At 43.7% G+C, this 19329-nt stretch overlaps 1 protein-coding gene across 1 annotated transcript in view; it reads left to right on the top strand.

The window, feature by feature from the left end:
- The window catches only part of PCDH15 (protocadherin related 15), a 651760-nt gene that overhangs the window by 116830 nt on the left and 515601 nt on the right, over nt 1–19329 (top strand). Inside the window, exon 7 of the mRNA XM_064429942.1 lies at nt 9284–9519. The gene's annotated coding sequence lies outside the window, so the exon portion shown is untranslated. The remainder of the gene's footprint in view (nt 1–9283; nt 9520–19329) is intronic.

The following is a 19329-nucleotide window of genomic DNA, read 5'->3' as shown; positions in this document are numbered from 1 at the left end:
CATTTTATGTCAGTGGGGAGCCTCCCTACGTATTCCCAGTCCGGATTTCTAATTGGGGCCACTGAGGAGCGCGCACTGCCAGACACTCCTCGTCTCACCTGGAAATGCCATGACCCGATCTGGATCGAGCAGTGGCCCCTCTCTAAAGTCAAACTGCGCGCACTACATGCCCTTGTGGATGAACAGCTCGCCAAAGGCCACATCGTAGAGACCACCAGCCCTTGGAATTCTCCAGTCTTCGTACTACAAAAGCCTGGAACGGACAGGTGGAGGCTCCTCCACGATCTTCGAAAAATCAACGAGGTCATCGAGGACATGGGTCCCCTTCAGCCTGGCCTGCCCTCACCATCGATGCTGCCTAGAGACTGGACACTTGCTATCATTGATATTAAAGACTGTTTCTTCAGCATCCCGCTGCATCCCCAGGACGCTCCACGGTTTGCTTTCTCCGTTCCCTCTCTTAACAGAGAGGCTCCACTCAAAAGATATCATTGGCGTTTTCTTCCACAAGGACTAAAGTGCAGTCCAAGTATATGCCAGTGGTATGTTGCTCACATCCTGTCTCCTGTTCGGAACCTATTCCCAGGTGCGATCATCCATCACTATATGGACGATATCCTGGTCTGTGCACCAGAAAAAACGTACTTGGACAAAGCGGTTAAAAGGACTATTGAAACCATAGAAAAGGCAGGATTTGAGATCCGTGAGGACAAAATACAGTACACCAACCCATGGACTTACCTTGGACTCCAGATCCGGGAACGGACCATCGTACCCCAGCAGCTCGCCATCCGAGACGACCCAAAAACCCTGAGAGACTTGCACAGTCTGTGCGGATCCATCAACTGGGTACGTCCACTGCTAGGAATTACAACAGAGGACCTCGCTCCACTGTTCAGCCTTCTTCGGGGCAAGGAGAATCTGGACTCTCCATGCACTCTAACACCAGAGGCCCGAGATGCCATCACCAAGGTCCAAGAAGCCCTGTCTTCACGCAAAGCCCATCGCTTCGAGCCCAGCCTGCCTTTCCAGTTCGTCATTCTGGGAAAAGCACCTAGGTTCTATGGACTGATTTTTCAATGGGACACTCAACTTCGAGACCCTTTACTAATCCTGGAGTGGATCTTTACAAATAACCAACCCACAAAGACCATTACCACCTTCCAAGAAATTATGGCACATTTAATAAAAAAGGCTAGAACTCGCCTCCGTTCCCTTGCAGGGTGTGAGTTCACATGCATATATTTGCCAATGACCACTGGGGATCTGGAACATTTGCTCCAGACCAATGAGAGTCTCCAGTATGCCTTAGATAGCTATACAGGCCAAATTTCAGTGCATATCCCAAAACATAAGCTTTTTAATCGTGACGTGACATTTCATCTGACTCCAAAATTAGTCCAAAGTAGGACACCTCTCAAAGCTCTAACCGTCTTTACAGATGGCTCAGGGTCATCCCACAAGTCGGTAATGACATGGAGGGACCCTAAAACCCAAAATTGGGAATCTGACATAAAAATAGTGGAGGGATCTCCACAGATTGCGGAGTTAGCAGCTGTTGTCAGAGCCTTTGAGAAATTCAAAGACGAACCTTTTAATCTGGTCACAGATTCAGCTTATGTTGCTGGCATAGCTATGAGAGCAGAACATGCTCTTCTCAAAGAGGTTTCCAATCCAAAGTTATACCAATTGATTTCCACATTAACACGCTTAATTTCCCACAGAAAACAACCTTACTATATAATGCATGTGAGGTCACACACTGACCTCCCAGGTTTCATTGCAGAAGGGAACAGGAAAGCAGACACCTTAGCCATGGCAATAGAGACTGCTAATGTCCCTAACATCTTTGCCCAGGCAAAGTTGTCACACTCATTTTTTCATCAAAATGTGCCTGCCCTTATCAGAATGTTCAAGCTTTCAAAAGATCAGGCAAAAGCTATTGTTGCCACATGCCCGAACTGTCAAAACTACCAAATACCATCCATGGGGACGGGAGTCAATCCCCGAGGTTTAAACAGCTGCCAGCTGTGGCAGACAGATGTAACCCACTTTGCACCTTTTGGAAGGTCAAAGTACGTGCATGTATCGGTTGATACGTTCTCAGGAGCAGTATTTGCGTCAACACATACAGGAGAAACTGCGCAGCACACCATAAAACATTTTCTCCTCGCATTTGCAACCCTGGGAGTACCAAAGGAGATCAAAACAGACAATGGACCTGCCTATACCTCTCGTAAGTTAAAAGAGTTCTTCAGTGAATGGGGAATACAACACAAGACAGGTATACCTGCAAACCCCACAGGACAATCCATCGTGGAAAGGACACATCAAACTCTCAAAAGAGTCCTCAATCAGCAACAGAGAGGAACAAAAATCACCTCTCCAGTTGAAAGACTTTGCAAGGCTCTCTATGTCATCAACTTCCTGAACTGTACAACATCAGAGCCTGATCCACCAATACTTCGCCACTTTGCAAATACCACCCAAGCAAAGCTCACAGAGAAACCACCTGTGCTGGTGAAGGACCCAGAAACACATAAAGTCTCAGGACCTTTCGAACTCATCACGTGGGGAAGAGGATACGCGTGTGTTCTGCTACCATCTGGTCCAAGATGGTACCCAGGGAAAAACATAAAACCATACCTAGGCACTGCAAATACCACTTCCACAAGCAGTGACAAGAATCCTCCTGAGTCAAACACAAGACCTCCTCAAAACCAGACCAGCTCGGCCTGGAGACGAAGACGTCGCCAAACATCCACAGGTGGAGGAGACGACTGTCCCATCACACAGCAGCAGACAAACCAGAAAGCTGAACAACATTCTGCGGCATCAAGCCCTAGGCCAGGCACAGCCTGAAAACAAACTGTTCTCTGAATTAGATGTTAATACCCTTTTTACCCTAAAAAACCCTATTGTCCCTTTTATCTACCCTTACCAAAAGCCTCTAACCTTTTACCCACTCCCCCACCCTTAGCACCATAGAAAAAAAACAAAAACAAAAAACCAGTAAAAAACTAAAAATAAAGGGGGGAGGTGGAAGGAACAGAGGAAAGGAACAAGAAAGGAACCCTAACCCTCCCCTCCTACCATAAAAATAACAAGTTTTGCTTATATTCCCTATCAGAAGCCCCATTCCTGTCCAAAGATGAAAAATATCTCCGTTGGCGCTGTCCTCACTGCTGCCTGGATGTTCCTCACCGTGCCATGTGCCGTCGGTTGGATCGGCCCACAGCCGAGCCATAATGTCTGGGTAACCTTAGCAAGAACATTAAAACAGGATAACATGTGCTTATCCATGGGGAGCGTTGATAACCCACTTTCCACATGTCTAGTAGGAATTCCTTTTGTAGCCGATGATTGGCCCGCCTATAATTCAGAGCTTCTCCGCACCACAGGTAAGAGACCCCACCAGGTAGAAACTTGGGACCAGTGGACAAAAATACTGCCCAATGCTCTTGAGGAACCTCAAGAATTGGATCTATTGGGGTCCTCTAAGGCCACCTTCTGTGTCAAATTTTACTTTAGACGTCCAAAGAATAATTTGCCTGAAATTGATCTGAACAAAAACACATACCGAAAAGACATATCACCAATTAACAAAGCCTACAACCCTCACGATTGGTGTAATTACACTGCTCGTGTGATCTCTGTGTCCTCTCTCCATCCCAAAGTTCTACCCAAGGGAACGTTTCTCATCTGTGGTGACAGAGTATGGGCTGGGATCCCCTCACGACTCCAGGGAGGTCCCTGTACCCTAGGAAAACTTTCCACCCTTACTCCAAATATCACCCTGTTGCACAATTGGAAAAAAGAGAGCGAGTTAAAACGCCACAAAAGGTCCTACACAGCATTTGATGAAAATTGCGATCCCAAATTATACGATTGGAACAAACCTAAAAAGATAGCGGTCTCTATATTCCTACCATGGGTTGCTGCAGCTAAGGCCCTGGGGGACATAAATCACCTTGGGTGCTGGCTCAGTAAGCAGGCTAACGCTACTTCTGCTGCCCTGAGTGATCTCTTAAAGGAAGAAGAAACCACAAGACACGCATCACTCCAAAATCGAGCAGCGATTGACTTCCTGCTGCTTGCCCACGGACACGGCTGCGAGGACTTCGAAGGGATGTGCTGCTTCAATCTCTCTTCACGCTCGGAATCCATCCACGCCAACATCCAGAAACTGAAGGGACTTGTGAAGGACTTAAAAGTAGAAAAGACCCCAGACTGGGTCAATGACCTCTTTGGTCAATGGGGATTAACGGGATGGGTTGCATCTTTGGTTAAGGGAATGTTGTGGATTTTTCTTGTAATTGTCATCGTGTTACTTATGTTCTCATGCCTTGTCCACTGTTTTAAGAGAACCATAGGGAACGCCTTTTTTCTAAATACAGAAAGTGGAGTTGTAGCAGGCACAAGGCCTGCAAGGCCTTGGAGAACAGAAGCCTGAGCTAGGAAATACCAAAGTCAGCATGACTAAGGATTTAGAAGCCCCTCTCTTCCGCCTTCGGACCCTGTTATCTCTCTGTAGACTCATAGGCCACTTTTTCCCCTGACCCTTACTATTGGACAGTTTTCAATCCCCCTATAAGGTATAAAAACCCCTAGCTCTGCCCGGTTCGGCAGAGGAGAGCTGTCCCTGGACCCTTCGCGGAGACCCCAATAAAGAACCCTGCGGAACCCATACAGCGCTGCTCCTCTCTCTCTGCGTCTGCTGCGGCTATACCCAGGGTGACGGCCCCAGGCATGCTGAAAGAGCTGAAATCACTAAAGAGCTGAGCTGCAAATCACTATAGCTGCCTGGGCTGCCTGAACCCCCGCTGGGCGATCCTGGACCCTCGTTGAGCTATCCTGGACAACCGGCCTCCCCGCTGGGCTTCTGCCCTGGGGGCCATAAACCTGGAATCTGGAGTTGCTCTAGATGGAATGAGTTAAATAAGAAATCCAGCATAGAGGTTTGGTCACCTCTGAGGACAACTAGATCATTTGGCTTTTTTCTGCTGATGAATCTCTTTACATTAAGATGAAGAAAGCCTTGGCTTGAAGCAGATGTGTCAGTGATGAGATGGCACTCTGGGAGGGAGATTTCTTGCCAGAAGACAGGCTTGGAGAGGAGAACAAAGAGGAGATGTAGGAACTGAGTCACAGAAGTGCTCCTGGAGAGGGTTTCTTCCTATGGAGCTGCAACTCTTTACTGGGGTTTGGATCCCATCACCAGGGTCTGCCCCTGGTCATGTCCACATCTCATTTCCGAGCAGGACAAGAATGGTTTGTTGGTTTAAATAGTTTGTTCTGATCTCAGGAAATCTCTTCACAAGGCTCTGTTTCCCTGATCTGAAAACATCCCTGGGTTCCCCCCGAAATGAGGTTCATTCATTGGCATTGGGAAACTTTCCTTCCTCCTTACAGCTGGTAATGGCTCAGAAAACAAATTAATTAGAGGCTACTGGAGTAGTGATAGGTGCAGTTCTGTTACAACTGAATCCTGGAATGTCACCAGGCTTAATGAGATGATTTGTCTCTACCAGTTTTGGTAATTTATATCCATTAACCTTTTACTTTAAAATTATTCACATTATTGTATGTCTTCTCATAGGAAACACCTTCATTAATACAGTCAACTTTGTATAGGAAAAATATTCTGATATTAAATATGAAATATTCCATATAAATGATATATATATTTCTATATTCTGATATTATATTTAAAATACATTTTAAATATTCTGATCTTTGGATTGGTTTATTTGGAACACTTTTAGCCAGTTGTTTTGGTCCCCTGCTCTTTGAACCTTGGCAACTCTCATCCTTAAATTTGAGAGTTTTAATGTGGTTTCAGTCAATTTTAAATATATGCAGTGCTTTTGTACCACGAGCAGAGTTAAGAATTGCTCTAATTAGTATGTTCATAAATGTTAATGAGCAGGCACATAATGAAACATTCTATGCTGTATTTACTGGGGTACAAAGCACATGTATTTCCCATTTGGGAACCCCAGTGTGCAAAGTTTAAGTGCAAAGTATTTTAAGTTAAAAATGGGCATCCTTCAATTTTTTCCCCTCGAGTGCTGCAAAGTGATTTTGTTAATTTTTTATTCTCCCTTTTAAGATGAATGATCCTACCTCTGAGTTTTTTTTCTGATGCTTTACATGATTTCAGCAATCCTTTTTAATTAACTGGAGCCCTTTATGTGCAGGACATGTATTTGATGGAAATAGGAGAGGATGGGGCGTGCTGTACTCGGCTTCTGAATCATAAAGCAATTTGATGGTTTAATTAAGCTTGCACCTCTGGATTTAGTTGAGACTTTTGAACCTTTGCACTTTGCAGGCTCCTTAACCTTTTATCTCCTGCCCAAATTTCTTGTTCTGGGGTGAGTTTTCTGGGATTTTCTTGACCACATTCTTGCTGAGCCCAAACCCTTGAAGGAGAAGAAAAGATGGATCAGACAGGGAACTCTGGTAGGTGAAAACAGGGAAGAAGAGAAGTTTTTGGAACAAATGCCTTAATATTAGAGCCTCTCTTTCTTCCCACACACATGAGGTACACACTTACTGCTCTGGAAAACAGAGGAGAAGTATGCTCACATGTAGATTTGATAGAGAAAATGCTGGAAATAAAATTAAATTACTCCTTTTTTAATATATTATTTGAATTCCTGGAGATTTTCAGGTGCTTCAGTACTGCGTAGATCTCTGCTTCTCCTAATTTCACCCCTTTCATTTATTTTTCTCCTTACACACAATTTAATAAGGCAACTTGGTGGTCCTGCAGTGTGAGATTCATGGTTGGCTTGATCTTGTTTTTCATTTTTCTAATGGATTTTCCTCCCTAGTGCTGCTTTTTCTCCCCCAGTCCTTGACATATTCCAAGGAGCTCTTGCTCACCTCTGAATTCTTTATTAATGTGAGCACACTGGAGCGGGGGAAGATTGCCAGCAACGGGAGGAACGCTGGGCTAAATGTCACTTGTCTGAGAGCAGCTCCTGTGCAATTGGTGCTGCTTTCTCTTTGTCACCAGGGAGGAGAGCAGGGAATATTTGTGATAGGAAGTGAGTCTTGCAGAGCCAGCCTTTGTTTTGGGGAGGAATCTTTCTCTTTGAGCTGCACAGCCTGTGCCACCGGGGGCATCCACATCTGTGTGTGTGTACATTCTGTACAAGGGCTGGAATCAAAGGTTCTTTTTGGAAGTTAGGAATCCAAGCATTCAGAAGTTCTGGCTGTACCATTTCCTTTGTTCTTCCCCCTTTGGTGTTGAGTCTAAGGCAGGAGCAAAAGAGTGATTCCAGATGGTTTCGTGGTAAATCTGTGCATCAGAGGTGAATTAATTCTGCCTCCGTAACTCCAACACTGGTGTTTCCAACACCTTCACTTCCTACATGTGCTTTTTGTGGGTAGCTTTGTTTCAGAAGCTTTAGAAAAGTTCTGGTTTGTACTGGAGCATTTCCTACTTTGGAGCAGGATTAGCTTTCTCCTGCAGTGTTGCTCAATTTCATGAGTATTATAATCTGAAGCATGTGACCTATGGCTGAGGGATGTTGTGTGCTGTCAGTGGCTCCAGGTTCCTTCACATCCAAGGGGATTATTGTTCCTCAACACCAGCTCCTTACACAACCATCTCTACTCATCCCCATGACAAAGAATTGAAGAACTTTTTTTTGATCAGATTTCTTATTAATAAATTAATAAGAAATAGAATAATAGTAATCTTATTTATTAACTCCTGAATGTTTATAGCAGTTTTAGAGTATTTGTGGCTCTGATTTAGAAGATGAAGGTTTATTCCAGCCATGATTTCCTGCAGGTTAAAGGAACTCCACTGTTCTACCCTGCTTCCTTCCCAGCCAAACTCATCCTATAGGTTGTGTTCCCAAGGCTTTCAGCCATGGCATTGCACAGACGTTTTGGACCAAATTTTATCATATTTATCTATGAAAAGTATTTAATTGTTTTTAGGTTTTTTATTAAGAAAAAGTGATTTATTTTTTTTCAAACAATGAGAGCTGTTGGTTCAGATCATTCTCTTCTTCCACCTTTGTTGGTGCAGCTGCTCCAGCTCTGCTGCTCATCTCGAGGCTCCTGTGCTTGCTGCAGCCCCCTGGGCTGGTGCTGGGGCTGGGTGCAAATCATCATCTGCCCATTAACTGGATATTAAAAACTCATTCCAGTGGGTTTCACATAGTTTTTCCTAGAACCTATTACTGTTGAGAAATGCAGGCTTCTCTGATGTTTTAAAGCAATTTATATATCTTACTGGTATTTTAATTTGAAAAATAAGCCTTGCACTTTATATTTTCCTCAGTATTTTGGAACCTCTTCACAAAATGGTCTTTATTTAAAGTGCCCCCTTCTTCTGATGAGAAGAGACAACAAACATTCCTGTTGTGTTTTCTGGTGAAATTCTGGTGAATGCTCTTGAACCTCTCTTTAAGATCACTTGGTGTTTGTTGAAGACACATAAGGTTTTAAGGTGTAATTTTAATGAAGAGTGGAAGAGTTTAGGGGCTTTTGCTTCTCATCTGAGGCACAGAGCAATGAGCAGGACTCTTTTTCTGGGAAATACTGCTGAAAGGTTTGGAATAGGATGATCTTCAAGGTCCCTTCCAACCTAAGCCATTCTGGGGATGGTTTAGGGGATTGGTTCGAACCAAAACCATTCTGGGATTTTTGTAGCTGTTTACTGCCAGTCTGAAATACCTAGAAAGAGGCTGAGGGAGAAGAAGAGCCAAGTCCTTTCTTTGATCTTAAGAGCCACTGCTGTTTTGGAAGGCACTTCCTTTGGGATGATTCTCTGCACAGCAGCTGTTCTGTCCCAGCTGTGTCACATCCCAGGTCTGGCTGTATAGTAGAAACAGGTGACCCCCCAGCAGGGAATGATTGGCATCTGACTCCATGATTCAGAATGCTGAGCAATTGCTTTATTAACACTATACTATATTAAATTGAAGAGATACTATACTACAAAGAATACTAAAGAAAAAGCCATGGCTGTCTCGAGACAGCCAGGACACAGCTTTGACCCAGCAGGCCAATTAATATAAACAACCATCACCAGAATCCAATTAAGAACTCCCTTCAGGTAAGCAATCTCCATAACACATTCCACATGTGCAAAAACAACGGGAGCAGAGAATAGAGATAAGAATTGTTTTCTGTTTCTCTGAGGTTCTTCCATGCGATTTGGGAAGTTGTGCCTGCCTGCTCTCTATGAAGAGAGCTGTGCCTATGTGGTTGTGCCTTTGAACTGTCTCCACTCTTATCCTGGCTTTCTCTCCCACAGAACATGGGCTTCTCCCTGCCTGCAGCACCAGGAGGAGCCTGCTGAGCGAGCACAGGGGCAGGACAAGTGAGCTGCTCTGGGATGATGCCCTGGGTGCTTCTGCATGGCTGTGGAATAAGGTGCAGTTGACAAGCAAGGCTGGGGAAGCTGTGGAAGGAAAGAGCCCAGAGGAGAACAAGGAATACAGCGTAGCCAGCTGGAGCTTTCCTTGGAAGACACACACCCAGGGCTGAAAGGTGAGGGGCTTTCTTTAATTTCATTTTTGGGGTAACTGTTGGATGCAGGGAATACACTTTTTAAATAACAAATGAAACAATCCCAGGATCCCTGAGGCTGGAAAATCCCTGCCAGCCCATGGAGTCCCAGCTGTGCCCACTCCCAACCTTCTCCCCAGCCCAGAGCACTGAGTACTACGTCCAGCCCTTCTTTGGCCACCTCCAGGGATGGGCACTCCACCAATGTCCCCCTTCCAATTCCTGAGTACCCTTTGCAGGGAAAAATTCCTCCTGCTGTCCAACCTTGTGATTTGTCTCTAATATGTATCTTTATTAAAGTTAACCATGGAATGGCAGGTGTTAATTTGCTTAAGTTTAGTAAATTTACCTAATGTTTAATTTTATGGTGGTTCTGGTGATCAAATATCCTGGGAATAAAAATTTCTAAGGAGCTGACTCTTACCTGAGAGGTTAGAGGTGCAGAGATTGAATGAAATGCTTGGATACTGGAGGAAGATTGGAATGACAGAGAGGAGCAGGGCAAGATCCTTGTAGGACGCTGAAATCAGATAAATACAGAATGGAAATGGAGAGTAAGAATGAAGTTTTCAAAAGTAGCTTGAAGATGAGATCATTTATCACATTACTCTAATGCTTTTAAATCACAATTCTGTAGCATTCAAGAAATGCCACGTGGGGCTGGATAAAACATTCCTTAACTAGGGTTTGCAGAGAATATCCAAACACATGAGAGTAATGTTCCCTTCCAGCCCTTTCTTATCTGTTTGCAGCTGATGGAAAGCATCCTTTTCAGGGCTGAAATTGTGGATAAAATTGTAGCTGGCAATTAGTGGCAATTAGAAAGAGTGTGTGAATTGTCTTCCATGCATCAGAAACAGAGCTGCTCTTGTTGGGTTTTAAAAGGGAAACATCTGATGTGGGAGGCACAGGTTGGGTAATTTTCCAGGTGTGACATTTAAGTATTTGCTCGTCACACAGCTGCCTGAAAGGGTTCCTGCCCTGCGGGGAATGGGGGGTTATTAAATGTTGCAATAGATTTGCAGTTTGTGTTCTTGATCATCTCAGCAGTACAACCTGACCTTTATTTGTGCCATCACCTAAAACTTCATGTAATTAATTCCACTGCATAAGATTACTGTACTCACATCTGTTTCCTTTGTCAGCCAGCCTGGTTAATTAACATTTGTGCTGGTGATTCTCAGTGAGATCTCCAAATATATTCAAAAGACAGCATTGAAATAGTTTCTTTCTGGTTTTTCTTTTCTTTGTTTTGTTGTCTTTTAATATTATATGTTATGTTTTAGCACATTCTCTCCTAGCTGATACTCCCTCTTGGTTGAGTAAACAGAGAATAAAATTGCTGTGGGGTTTTTAGGGTTCTACCTGTGCTTTCAGTTACAAGGGGTAGTCAGCAATAAACTCTCCTTTGTGGCAAGAGTGGAGTAGCAAATCCTTCCCAGCATCATCAACTAATGGAAACTTGCACACAAAATTCCACAGGTTGATCCTGTTGCTTGGTAGGTTCCTGTGCTAGGTTAGGTGTTATCTAGGCAGAAAATTCCTGTATTTTTGTGGAGACGACAGGTTTACAATCAACCTAGACAGGAAGTTTTAAACTGCTTTTTATGTTTCTGTTTAAGAACATATCCCAAAATCACCCTCATTTTCAAAGTCAAATGATGACAGAGAAAAACCAGAAAATTCAAATGGAACAGGCTGATGATTATTTATAATTTACATTTTATTTAATTTTGTAAGGCCTAACAAGGATTAAACTACGTCTAGGTCATATTTGTGCAAATTGGCAAACATCAGGGAATTCTGTCAAGCTCTTGTAATTTTTCTATTTAACATTGCAGGTGTTGTTCTCTTATAAATTTAAATGGAAAGAAAAATGCTCAAAAATAGGAAACTTTTAAAATATTTATTCTATTTTAGTGAGACATGCTAACTAATTGAAGGAATTGTTAGCTCACAGGTGATCCAGAAAGGTCTTTCACATGGGCTGTTTTCAGTACTGCTCTTATTTATTGCAACCGCTACAAGGAAAAATGATACCTCAGAAACTCAGAGCTGCAGCGATCTTTTGGAATAATTCTTTTCCCAGGTGTTTTCCAGTGTAGCCTTCTGTAATCTATACCACACTGTAGTGGTTTTGGTTTTGTTAATTTGAGATTTTGATAATTTTGAGATTTCTTTTTGAGCTATAATTTTGAGATTGAGATTTTGAGATTACTGACTGTACTTGTAAGTTACACAGAAGTTTACATTACTTCTGTAGATACCTCCCATACAATACCACACACATATTAAAAAAAAGGTGAAAAGCAATTATGCTAAAATCAGTTTTCAATCGTGTAAATAAAATGTTTATCTTGTGCTGTACTCAACCAAACTCTTTGAAATGCTGGCTGGACTGTGGTGTTCCCTCAGCATTAGCTGTGATTTGCTCTCCAGTCCTAGGGAGGATTGGAGTAGGAGCTGTAGAAAACAAAAGACTTGTGCCATTATTTTTCATCCCTTCACAAGTGCTCTTTCTCTCAGGTTAACTCAGGCAAATGTGGTAAATTATTTCCAAAACGCTTAAGTTGTTGTTTTCTTCCATCCTCAAATGAAAAGCCTCCACTTCTTCTGGAGGGCAGACGTAGCAGCAAAGCTATTCTTTGTATTTATTTAGTGTAGAATGATTGCATGGCTGCTCAGCTCCTACCTTCAACTACATTCAGCTTCTAATTAAAAAAGAAAAGAAAAATAACCCAACCTTTATGTGTGGAAGTGCCTTTTTGCTTTTCATCCCTAATTGAATTCACAGGGTGTTGAAAGAGAAAACGCTGTTATGAATATTGGCCCTTTTGCAGGCTCAAGGGCTGAAGTCTCATCTTGAGCAGGTTATAAAAGCAGTGTTGGAGAAAGCTCCTCAAGTGGTGGCTGATAACCTATGAGCATTTACTGGCATGTGGATTACACACCTCTTCCTTAGCTTTTCTCCCTTCCCCAAAGCTGGCAGTCACTTTAGATTTACATGGAGATTTCCTGGAAACTTTTTATTTCTTAGCAGTGGCACCTATGCTGATGTCTGGAAGCTTGATTGGAATCAATAAATGTAATGAGTAGTAAGATTAATTCTCCCAGCACTCCAAAATCTTTTGGCAGTTGCATTAAACTTTCAAACCCTGTATAAATTTCTCAAGCAAATTTATTTAGTGAACTCCAGTTATGGCTGTCTTGGACAATACATGAATGCAATAAAAGTGTGGTTCAGGGGAGGGAAGGTTGGGGAGGGAGCAGGTGCTCAGTGCCCAAAGTCAGGGGAGCAGCAAAGTGTGGCAGTAGTAAATCACATCTCATGGGCTCCATTTGGAAAGAGGACATTCCTGAACTCACTGCAGTGCATGGGAATATTTTTTTGGTCATTTTTCTTTTCATTGAATCATGGAATGGATTGGAAGGGACCTTGAAGGACATCTCACTCCTGCCATGGGCAGGGACACCTTCCACTGCCCCAGGCTGCTCCAAGCCTGGCCTTGGACACCTCCAGGGATCTGGAAACTGCTCTGGGCACCCTGTGCCAGGGCCTGCCCACCCTCCCCGGGAACAATTCCTTCCCAATATCCCATCCATCCCTGCCCTCTCTGGCAGTGGGAAGCCATTCCCATGTCCTGTCCCTCCATCCCTGTCCATGGTCAGGCAGGATAACCTGCTTTAACCTTCCCTTCAGGAAAGTTGCTCTGTCACACAGTGAGTCAGGTGTAACCAGATAAAGTGGTGTTACAAAACCTGAGAGGGATTCCATCCCTCAGACACTTTGAGGATTGCTTTCTCTTTGAGACAGCCGAAAATGATCAGCTGCTATCTAGTCTGGAAGGGTCAGTTTTTCACTGACTCCTAATAACTCAGTCCTTCCATTTTTAGTTCAAGTCCATAGGTGGTTCTTGGTTTCCTCAGGAAATGAGATCTTTCTGAGCTGAAAAAATCCATGGTGAACAAACTGGTTTGACACTCTTTGCCTTTGCATACTTGAAATAATCAGTAGCAAGACAGAATACTCAAAATCCTGCTTTTATTTAAGCAGCTGTGGTGGTTAAATAGTAGATTTCATGTGTCAGAATGCAGGAAAAGTGATTACAGGCCAATAGCTCTGGGAGCCTCACAGTCTCCTGTATGATATCTAAATTGTCAAGAGCAATTGTTGCTGTTACCTTGCAATCATACTCTTGCTTTAGAAAGGAAGGTTTAACTGTTGGGTTTTTTTTCCTTTTTTTTTTTTGAAACATAACAGTAGTACTATTTAGCACAAAAAATATATTCTGGAATACACTGGCTGTGCATCCACTGCAGGTTTTGGTGCTCTTTGTGACAGGCTTGCATGAAGAAATTTCCTTTGTCAGTGTTCATTATGCAGAACATAAAAGCTTTTGTGGTGTGCTGTAACCAGAAAGACAACATAAAACAATATTAATAAGTTTAATAATAATGTTAACATGTTTATTAATTAGTTCAATAATATAATCCTGATGCTTGTGATTTATCTGTATGATAAGGAGAGGGAAACCTGGTGGCCTTTGGTTTATTTGGTATTTTGCCAGAAAAATGTAAATTGGATTTTTCCAATCTTATGGATTGGATAAATCCATAAGATTTTATGGATTTATATCTTATGAACACATACAAGACTCTCTAAAGGTGCCCAAACCTTAGAGCTAAAGTTTCTTTTAGGTGCCTTATAGACCTTGAAAGGCTGTAGGTTTTCTTCCATGGCATTTTTTTCTAATTCAGGCTGTTGGGGTCACTATTAATAAAGATTTTCTTACAAAAGCAATCCCTTCCAAAAGCACCAACCTGTCCATGGCCTGTGCAGTGTCAGTTCTGTGTCTGTGGGATTCCAGACCTGTCAGCTTCCAACTGGATTGGGGGGGGGGGGGGGGTGTCTCTCAGACCTAATCAAAAGATTCTGTGATGCCTACTGGCAAACCTCTTGAGAAAACAATAACCACTTCTGACAGAGGTTAAAGGGAGGTTTTTTTGTACAAAAATCGCAATCTGGGGGTCTGTCAGAGACTCAAGGGCACTAATTTTGTTGTTGTTATAGAGCGCAGGGATACACCTTGTCCAGCTCTTCTGATGACACACATCTGGTGTATTTGTGCCCATTCAAGCCACCACCTTTGGGTGAATCCTCTGGGCTGAAGTGGCTTTTTGGGCAACAGACAACAGGTGGGGATTTTGAAGAAGGATTCTCTATCAAGAGTTTTTGGCCCCGGATCCTCACCAGCACGTTTTAAAGAAGTTAGGGGGAGCTTTAGCAGAGAAATCCTTCCATGGGAAAATAATGGATTAGAAAGTAGGAAATGCAGGTTAAAAGCCTGGGATCAATCCTCATGAGGGATTGAGCTCACCACTGGAGTGAGTGGCACCTCAGGATCTCTGCTGTTCAGTGTATGCTGGAAAACAGGCTTCCTGTGGATCCATGAGGATATTCAGTGATGCCACAAAGTTGCTTTGGGAGTTCTGAAGGTGAGAGCTGACAGGGAGGATATGCAGAGGACCTCGTGAGAGGGATTGCTGTTAAAATCCCAAGTGAAATCCAGTGTAATTGGCAAAATATGCATGAGAGAGAAGTTACTTAGACTTCATCTCTGATCTGATCTTTGATCTTCATCTCTGATTGCTGTCATTTGGGAGCAGGAGTTTGAATTTGCAGTAGGGGGTTTCATGAAAATGTCCAGCCAAGCAGAACCAATACATTAAAAATGGGCTGTGTGGAGAGTAAAGAGGAATCAGTTCTTGACTGCAGCTTGAAGGACCTCAGCTGAAGCTTGAGGAGCCAGGTCTCAATGCCAACAGGAGAGGGGAGTTTTCTCCCCATTGGGACAATTCCAGGGGATGTTAGAAGCTCACACACACTAGAGGGAAGAGAAGATGTAGTTTTAGAGGAGAACCCCACTGTAAGTTACTGAGCATTGATAAAGACCTGGTCTGGAAATGATGGGGAGAAGGGTTCAAGGATGTGTGGTTTTTTTTTTTCTTTCCTTGTTCCACTGCCTTAGCTTGTGCTTTTGATATGATTGAGGTGAAGACCTGGCCTAGCTGGTTCTGGGAGGGCTGAGGTTGCTTTGCATGTTCAGCTGGAGCCTGAGGGCAGAGCTGATCATGGTCTGAAACTCCTCCCCAGGGCAGCTCCCATCCCTGCTCTCTGGGACAGGGACGGCACCCAGGAAATGCCTGGAGCTGTGCCAGGGCAGGTTTAGGTTGGATTTCAGGGCAAGGTTCTTCCCCCAGAGGGTGCTGGGCACTGCCCAGGCCCCCCATGGGAATGGGCACAGCCCTGAGGCTGCCAGAGCTCCAGGAGAGCTTGGACAGCATTCCAGGGATGCCCAGGGGGGGATTGGTGGGATCAGGAGTTGGATCAATGGTCCCTGTGTGTCCCTCCAAACTCAGGGTATTCCATGAACCCTCCAGCCTGCTCTGGTCTGGCTTTTCTAACTCCTGGCATCCTGCTGTTGTTGCCATGGGATCTGTCTGAGCAGCAGTAGGCCCAATATCCCACCATGCCCATTCCCCACCACAGCAGTAAATGTATTTTTATTGCTTTTAGTGGGTTCCGTGTCAGAAATGAGAGCTCATTTGGGATGGAGATGCCCCTGCAATTCCTCTGTGGGAGTGCAGGACTAAATAGGATGGGGTAACCTGAGGATTGAGCTCTGTTGATGAAGATTTCAAGTTAGTATTTCTTCCTGCTGACTGCAGTTCATGGGAAGGGTTTTGACCGATGTGGAATGTGCCTTCAGGAATGTTCTCTCCAGCCATGTGTCTGGGCAGGAGTGCTCCCACCTTCCGGGGGTAAATCCCAAATTTACCCCTGGCTGGGGTTGGCACTTTGGCACACACCTGAATGGCACCTGGGGCTTACACAGCCAGACTGGCTCTCCTGACCCACAGGAAAGTCACTGATTTGGAAAATGTCATTCATCTCATGTAAGATTTTAGATTCAGGATGATGCTCCATTGTTTGACACTACGGAGAAAACACAAGATTGCTTATACCCTAAAGGTTAAACCCCTTTTCTGGTGGATGAATTTATCTTTCTGATAGCTTTATATGGTCTTTCAGACATGACATAAGAGCCTGGTGTATTGGTTTGGTTTCTGGGGGCCTCTCTGTTGCTTGTGGGTCTAATATCTGCTCTTGACAAAATGTGAAATTTGAACTTGTCACTTTTTGTACAAGAAAATAGAGAAATTTCAAATGTTTTTTATTAAGTACAGTTCTTTCTCTACAGAGCTGACTGGTAAAAAGCCTGCTGGCAAAGGTCTTAAAGCAATCCTGACTGAGATCTCTGTCCAGAACACATTCTTGGTCCAGTTTTGCATTTTCATGCCTAGATCACACCTCTGTTACCAACTCTGTTTACCTTAGAAAATAAACTAAAAAAAAAATAATTCTGGAATAGTTTCAATTGGAAGGGACCATAAACATAATCTAGTCCCCGCCCCTAAATATACAAATATGTAAATATATAAAATGAATATATTTAATTTTCCAAAGAAGCCAGTGCTTTATTTGTGTACCTCAGACCTCTCTTGATGTATCAAATGGTTTAAATTCCAGCTTATAGGAAGTCCCTTAAGTAGGAAGGTTTTTTCCTCTATTTCAGTGCAAGCAGAATGTCAACAGAAGAGATAGCTCTTCTCACTCTGTTCAATAATGGTGTAAATCCTGTTGTGTCCTTGGGGCTCTCTTGGCATCTTGCTGAGAATAGAGGAGATGTTTCCTGCAGGAGAAGACTTTAACAAGGGGTGTATGAAATGCTTCACATATACATCAATTAAGGCTCTGAATGTTCAGGTCAGCCAGCATGGAGCTGGAATATGAAAAATGAGCTTTTACTGGGAAGTTGTACTGGCAGACATTGTCTTACTGCTTTCCAGAGAACAATTATCCATGAAACTAAATTCTGGATAAGAACACCCGTGTCCAGGGTTCTGTGTCATGCAGCAATAATCCCTTGGAAGTGGCTGTTGGTTTGAAAAGCCTTTAAGGCTTTTCCAAGAGGCTGTGTCTGACTGGATAAGGATTGAACATCTAATGGCTTTTCATTTATCTGTGCAAAGTTTGTGTTCCCAGATCTCAGACAAACCCCTGGCTTTGAGAGCATCAACCTGGATCTATTTGGCATTTCAGTTTGGGGAGAAAAGAAAGGGCAAAAGGACAGCGTGTGCATCACCTGGGCTTTGTTTGCTGCTGAGCCTGAGTCCCAGGCTCTGTGCGAAGCTGTTTGCCACCACCCCACCCCAAACCCTGCCCAGGGAGCACCTCAAGCTCGCAAGCACTACAGCCACTCACACCTCAGGAACTTTGAGTCAATTCTGGGGTTTTTTGAGCTCTGCCTGGAATTTCCTGTGGCTCAGAACATAGAACCAATGAGGCTGGAAAAGACCTCCAATGTCATTGAGTCCAACCTTGGAGCCAGCACCACCTTACTTGTAAAGGTTTAGGACTTCACCAGGCCCAGAGCACAGAGGCCAGAGTCCCCAACTGGGATGAGAAATCTGCTGGATTCCCTGCAGAGTCTGAGACAGCTCTGGCCTTCCTGAGGGCATGGAAGATGGGAGAACTGTGGGAGTCTTAGAAACGTGCCTGCCTCTAGGATGGAATCTGGAGTCCCAGAATCCCAGGATGGTTTGGATTGGGAAGAGCCCTAAAGCCCACCCAGTCTCACCCCCTGCATGGGCAGGGACACCTTCCACTATCCCAGGCTGCTCCCAGCCCCAAATCCAACCTGGTTTGGGACACTGCCAGGGATCCAGAGGCAGCCACAGCTGCTCTGGGCACCCTGTGCCAGGGCCTGCCCACCCTGCCAGGGAGCAATTCCTCCCTAATTCCTTCCAAATCTAAACTTCTCTCTTTGGGTGTGAAGCCATTCCCTCCCATCCTGTCACTACAGAAAGCAGGCAGAAAAGCCCATGGATTTTAAGCACCCAAAGATGAAATGATTGATTGCTTTCCTGCAATGTTATGTCCATTGGTGTCCATGGATAACTTCTTCCCAAGTGCTGGAGACCAGTCAGATGAGGGTGTGAAATTCTGACAAGTGGGCCTGAGCTATCAACTCAACTTTTCCACAGACGGACACAAAATATTCTTAAATTATAAGGAGATAATTAGAGCTGCAGTGTTGATGTTACAATTTCTCAGTCCACGTTTCCTAACCTTAGCATCTGCTAGAACTAAGATGAGACAAAATACACTTGGTCCCCAGCCCAACCACAAATTTAACAGCCAAAGTTCTGCTTCTCTGGGGAATACTGTATTTGTAGCCTTCAAATCCTTGGCTGTTTTAGTGTCTTGCCTTTAGTTTTTGGGTGGGTTTTTTTGTTGGCTCTATTTATTATTGTCATTATTATTGTTATTACCTAATTGGTTTCTTTAGAAAGTTTCAATGCAAAAGCAAACAGGGAGGGTTTTTTCCTTTTCATTTAGCAAATGGTACCTGCAAGGCTGCAGTGCTCTCCTAGCTGGGATAGCCTAAGTTTTCAAATTTGAAATTTATATCCAAGCATTTCTGAGGATGGATGCCTGGGTATATGTGCTTAGATAATGATTTTACAGAAACAGGTAAAACAGCTTCTCTGAGCTGTTTTGGGGATTGCTGCTTTTGTGTTTACACTGGAATTGTTGCTTTGCTGTGGTATCTGTGTAAGGTTTAAATTGTAAAGGCAGAAAGATCCAGGCTAAGGCAGCACCCTCCTTTGCAATGTTTGCATTATAGGTGAGAGCTCAAACAGGTTTTGCAGTAATTTACTGTCTCT

Source organism: Passer domesticus, chromosome 8 (assembly GCF_036417665.1).
Source record: "Passer domesticus isolate bPasDom1 chromosome 8, bPasDom1.hap1, whole genome shotgun sequence".
In the NCBI taxonomy this organism is placed as follows: domain Eukaryota; kingdom Metazoa; phylum Chordata; class Aves; order Passeriformes; family Passeridae; genus Passer; species Passer domesticus.
This window is presented reverse-complemented; position numbering and strand designations above follow the sequence as displayed.